The sequence below is a fragment of the Cricetulus griseus genome, chromosome 2, assembly GCF_003668045.3.
Source record: "Cricetulus griseus strain 17A/GY chromosome 2, alternate assembly CriGri-PICRH-1.0, whole genome shotgun sequence".
Classification (NCBI taxonomy): Eukaryota; Metazoa; Chordata; class Mammalia; order Rodentia; family Cricetidae; genus Cricetulus; species Cricetulus griseus.
In genome coordinates, this window is record NC_048595.1 from 158,015,351 (window position 1) to 158,021,858 (window position 6,508).

Here is a 6,508-nt window from a genome sequence, read left to right on the forward strand (position 1 = left end):
ATGGAAGCAGAATGTTGGATACATAATAAATAAATAAAATATTTTAAAAAAAGAATAATACTTCTGGAGCTAGAGAGATTGACTCAGTAGTTAGCATTTCTTGCTCCTGCAGTGGCCTAGAGTTCAGTTCTTGGGGGTTGAGTTCCAAGCATTCACCTGGTGTCTTGACAACATGCCACAAATGTACGGTGGAATTTTGTTTATGATCTAATAAATCTTGCCTGGAGATCAGAATGCAAAGCTAGCCACACTAGCTAGCCATAGAGGCCAGGCAGTGGTGGCACACACCTTTAATCCCAGCATTAGAGACACAGAGGTAGGCGGATCTCTGTGAATTCAAGACCACCCTGGGCTACACGAAACTGATCCAGTCCAAAAGAGAAACAGAACTCACACAAAGGTGATCTCAGCACTTGGGATCCCACGCCTTTTATCCCAGCACTAGAAAGGAATGTATAAGGTAGAAGACAGGAGCTCAGTGCCGTTTGAGGAGCAGTGAAGTCTGGAGAAGGAGTCTGAGGACAGGTCGCCCCTTTGGTCTGAGGTAGAGGTAAGAGCTAGTGCCTGGCTACTTTGCTTCTCTGATCTTCAGGCAAGCTGTATTTGTTATATCATAAACAAAATATCACCACAGCCTTGTTCTGGCTCCTAAGGGCCCAAGGGGTGCACATCATGCACATGCATATATACAAGCAAACACTCATACACATAAAATAAAAATAAGTAATGCTTAGAAAGACTACTGCTAAGAACATCCCTGTAGAAGCTAGAGTGAACTTATCTACTACCTCAAATAATTCCTGCTTCCTTGCAATGAAAACATTTAAAATCTTGAGTTCTTTGAAATACATGTGTGCTACCACCTACAGTCCCCTTTAGGTATGTAAGGAAGCCAGCACTTGGTGCTGATCTGACTGTAACTCCGACTGGTTACATCATCAGTCAGTATTTCTTCCCTCCTGTCCTCTCAGCCCTTTGGCTAAGGTCCAGTGCACTATCTGTCCTTAGGTTGTCTTTGGGACAGCTGTCATTCTGGAGGGCTGGAAGTGGAGTTTTGACTTATAATTCCCTAATGACTAACAAGGAGCATCTCCCATTGTTAAGTGGCCATGCTTAGCTCTTCTTTCAACATGTGTCTGTTCAAACTTTTTTGTTGTTTTCATTTTTCATTATTATTGTTAGCTGATGAGAGTTCTTTACATGTTATGGACATCAGCTTCTTATAAGACAAGTGATTTGTAACTACAATATTCTCTCCCATTCTGTAATCTGCCTTCTCACTTTCCTGATTTACACCACAAATGACTTTCATTTTTAGATTTTATATTTTACTTACTTTTTTTCCTATCTGTGCTTGTGCTTTGGTACCATGACTGAACTATGACTTACTTATGCATTTTCTTTGAAATGCTGAAGGGTTTTTTTTACCCTTACACATTGAGTTGACTTTGTGTACAAGGAGGTTTGATTGCCTTCTTCGGAGTGTGGATACCCACTTCCTCTAGTAGCACTGCTGGTCAAAGTGCTGCTCTTTCTCACATTGAGCTGTGTTAACTTTCAGCAGAAATAATTCCACTCCTCTACGGCCACAATCTGAGGGGACAGTCAGGACCATGAGGACCATGAGCTCAGTCTGCTCCCTTCACACAACCTCCAGGACTACTTCTTTTGTGGGACAAACATTTGTTAACAAATGCAAGAACTGCCTTAGCCTTGCTGAGCTCCTCGATAACTCAAACCACTTTTGTTTGCTACAAATATTCCGTGCTGTGAAGACTGCCACTGGCTCTTGTTGGGAAACTGGGCACTGATCTTCCTGTCTTACCCATGACCTCTCCCAATAAATGAATTTATTAATTTCCACGAATTGTTATGGCTGGTGGGAGGTGTGTGACTGGAAAGTACAGGCTGCCAGGAGAAGGCCACAGAGCTTGTCCTCCTGACTTCAGAATTGCCTTGGCCCCTGTGAAGCTGTGTTAGCCCTCGACCTTCCACCTTAGTGCCCAGAAGACCAAGGGCACACCCGTGCCTTTTAAGCCACACTTATTATGGAATTTTTAAGACATCAAATGAAATTTTTGCCTTGAGGGTGATTCAGAGAAAACTAGAGCTGGAGAAGATGGTGAATAAAAACAGAATTCAATCAGTACTATAGCAACAGGGGGTGGGGGGAAACCTTGGTGGAAACACCATAGTTTGGAAAGTGGGGTCCTTTCCAAAATAGAATGCCCACAGTCTTACTAGAGACATGGCAAAGAGGCCAGATCTCCCATGGAAATGAAGCAGGTGATCAGAGACATGGGGTGGGAGAATGTGGCCACACCAAGTTTTCTGGATTCAATTGTGTGATACAGAGTTGACACAGAACTCAAAAAGCCAAAGCCCAGTGTGGGAGAGGACAGAGGAGGCTGACAAAAGTTTGGTGAGGGAGAGAGCTGCTGCAGCCACGTCAAGTGACTGCTGAACTCACAGCCCACATAAAAGTGCTGGAGGATAAGGCTGGTAGGTCCCTACAACCTACTGACCAACCTATCTAGCCGACTTGGTGACTTCCGGGATGGTGAAAAACAACCCTGTCTTGAAAAAACAAGGTAGACAGTGCCTGGGGAACAACAACTGAAGTTGTCCCCTAATTGCCACATACATAGACACACATGTACCTGAATGTACACACACACACACACACACACACACACACACACACACACACACACACTTAATGCAAAGTCTAGCCTTGTGATGTGGATCTCCAGAAAGGACAGTTATTGGCTTTTCAGAAAGGCCAGACACAATCTATAATGATGGGTTATCATTACCATACAGAGAGCAACACCTACTTCATCCTGAGCTGATCTTCTATACTGGCATTGCTCATTCATACTCCTCAGTCTCAGGAAACAGCATGCACACACCATCCACCAGTCCTCAGCATACCCTGAAGACACATCTTAGGTACATATCACATCATCCAAACCCTGCCCCCAGACAGTGTGGCAGACGCTGTCTGCTCCTCCCTAGATAGGGATACGAGTAGTCATACAATCCCAGGATCTTGAGTCTGAATGAGTAAAGATTAAGGAAAATCTTCTGTAAAGAAGAGACATTGGGGGCCAGAGAATCAGGAGACTTGGGCGGCCAGCTAACAGGCATAACACAGAGCTATCTATAAGGATATGGGTCCTGCCAATGTCTTCAGTTGAAATCACTTGTTTGAATCAGTTTTCATTCAGTCACAATTTGGTGCATTAGGTAAGGGATCGGCTTCCATTGTAGAATTCTATTGCCAGCCCTGAAAAGTTAATCAATTACTTGTTTGGTGGCTTTGCTGATAGTTACTTGATCTGCTATTTCATGCATGCCACTGTCTTATCCAAACTTCGGAGCTGATGTGTTGATGATGAATGTTGAGTACAAGATGAGACAGTGATGAGTTCAGTTTCACAGCTTCAAAAAATCTGTATCCAGGAGCTGGAGAGATAGCTCAGCACTGAAGGCCACATGATGGCTCACAGCCAGCTGTAACTCCACATCCAGAACATTTGCCCTCTTTGGGCCTCCATGGGCACCAGGCACATAGGTGCTGCAGAAAGGTACACAGACATATAAGTGGGCAAAACACACATAAAATTAAAGTATCATTTATCTTTATTAGTTATTTGTTTATGGTTTTTAGGATGGGGTTTCTCTGTTTAGCAGCCCTAGCAGTCCTGGAACTTACTTTGTGGATTAAACTTGCCTTAAACTCAGAGATCCACCTGCCTTAGCCTCCCAAGTACTGGGATTAAAGGTGTACACCACCACACCAGGCTAAATCACTTATGAAATATATATCAAAACATAATCTCCCCAAGAAGAAAATTTAAAAACCAACAATTTTCTACTACCTTGTTAGGACATAAGAGACATCCTATAGTAGTGCCCACTGATGGAGCACATTACATAAGAATTCTACTGACCTTTATCCCCTTGGATCATTTTGACATTGTTCAGAGTCTTCCAGCTTGCATCACCCGGGACCCAGGTGCTCAGCTACCTTTACAGGGTCCCTAGACTGTCTCTCTCAGCCATTATTTCTCTCCCTGCAGCTGCACTCCAGAGACTGCTTCTGTGGACCACCAGGAATTTCCTGTGATAGAATATCAGAAAGCTACTGGTGACTCGGAGGAGGTGACTTCACAGGGCAAAAGGTCCCTTTCTACAATAAACATTCTCAGTGTGGCCATGTCGGAGACTTCCCACACAGACCCCACGCCTAACAGCCACTTGTCATCTTGACACCAGCCAAGCATCCAGAGAAAGAAATGAAACCATTTGTGAAAGACTGTCTTCATGTTCTAACAGTACCTGCTTCGGGGGGGGGGGGGGGTCTGGATAGGTTATCTTTATGCAAACCAAAAAAAGCAGTGAATTGTGGTGGCTCACACCTGTAATCCCAGCATTCAGGAGGTCAAAGCAAGGCAGATGCTGTGAGTTTAAGAATCACCTGCCTATAAAAAGTGGGGAGACAGAGGAAAGAAAACAAACCCAAAGGGGGGTTACCTTAAAATAATTTTTTAAAAAGACAAAGGATCTCTCTCTCTCTCTCTCTCTCTCTCTCTCTCTCTCTCTCTCTCTCTCTCTCTCTCTGTGTGTGTGTGTGTGTGTGTGTGTGTGTGTGTGTGTGTGTTGCTGGGAATCAAACCCAGAGCCTCAACATGCTCAACATGTTTTCCAAGACGTAGCTGGGGTCCCAACGGCAGCCACCAATTCACACTTCCAAGTGCAGGATGAAGGCTGTGCAGAGAGCTTGAAGCCCTTAAGCATCCCAAGGATGGAAGCAGACACATGGCTTCTACAGCTGACCCTCTGAAAGCCAGTCGACAAGGACAGTAGCCAGACGTGAGATTGCAGCTGGTCTGCACTGGGACACCTGTGATCCTGTTTGCATGGAATGGAGCCTGTTCCTAGGGCAGGGAAGCCAGCTTGGAGCCCTCACCCACAGAGACGAAGCAACCCCTTCCACATCCAAGTCACCACTGTATTTTGAAAGAATCCTAGGTTTTCAATGTCTCCATTCAGGAGCCCTAGAAGGTAGATCTGTCCATGGGGGAAGGAAGAACGAATAGGCAGACAGGTTTGGGTACAGAAGTCACACTTAGATGCTTGCTTTTCAGCAGGGACTGCGGCACTGGCACTCTGGTGGACTAGAACTCACTATGTAGACCAGGCTGGCCTCAAGCCCATAGAGATCCATTTGCCCCGAGTGCTCACAAGCTTACCCCTCCCATGTGTGGCGGCCCACCTCCTGAGGCTGTTGTACTTCACCCACCTTCCCTCCTGGAGTGCATGCATTCATCCATTGCTTGGCCATCCAGTCTCCTACCATGACCCAAGCATTGTGAATTAACTCCTGTAAGTCATACTTCTAGGTGTGCAGTGGCTCCAGATTCTCTCTTGGACGTACATATGACACAGAGACACTGGCCTTGAGATGGATGCTGGAGTAGCAGTGCTGACAGCCCATTTCTGGCTGAGTGAGAACAGGACACTTAGTCTTTCAGGACCCACACCCTTAAGTATCATTTGCAAAATAAGAGTACAATTCGAGGATCCTCCAGGCTGGAAAACTTCAAATCAAGATGATGTCTGAGCATTTACTTAGTGCCAGGTGTAAAAAGACCTGTGGAGCCGCGCTGTGGTGGCGCACGCCTTTTAATCCCGGCACTCGGGAGGCGGAGGCAGGAGGCTTTTTGTGAGTTCGAGACCAGCCTGGTCCTAGTTCCAGGACAGCCTCCAATCTCGAAGGGGAAAAAACAAACAAACAAACAAACAAACAAACAAACAAACAAACAAACTGTGGATTTGGCGCGTTAGGAAAGGTAGATTGAACAAGTAATTATAACAACAAACTTCCAAGTGTCTTGATTAGTGAAAAACAACTTTAGTGCGCTAAAGATGAGTATAGCCGTCTGGGTAGCATAACGGCCTAAACCTTCCCATCTCCACAGCAGCCATCTGCTTGGCTCAGGAGCGGGAACCAGAGCACTTACAGAAGACACGGGAGCCTCGGGAGGATATCTGCAGCACATGCAGAAAACACCTGAGCCTCGGGAGCATCTCTGCAGCATATGAGTCTTGGGAGCATCTCCGCAGTACTGTCAGGACAAGGCACCCATCAGGCCCCTGGGTCTTTCCTTCCTCCCACAGAGCTCATTCGTTCTCAACGTATTGAAGCCCCAGAGTGTCCTTCATCTTATAGTACCTGGTGTCTTCCTCGAAACAGAAATGGATGCCAGCAGGTGAAGGGGAAAGCATGCTCTGAGCCACTCAGATGCTCTGGGTAGGCTGAGGAACCAAGCAGAGGTAAGGGCGGGAAACATAGACAACACACACGGTGGAGCCTGGCACCGTGTGTACACAGGACACTTCAGACACAGGCACTTCGGTCACGCTGCTTTAGCTCATCTCAACTCCACGGGCTCATAGCTAGTCAGCCTGAGGGTGTTTCCCTGAGTGTGTAACTGACTTT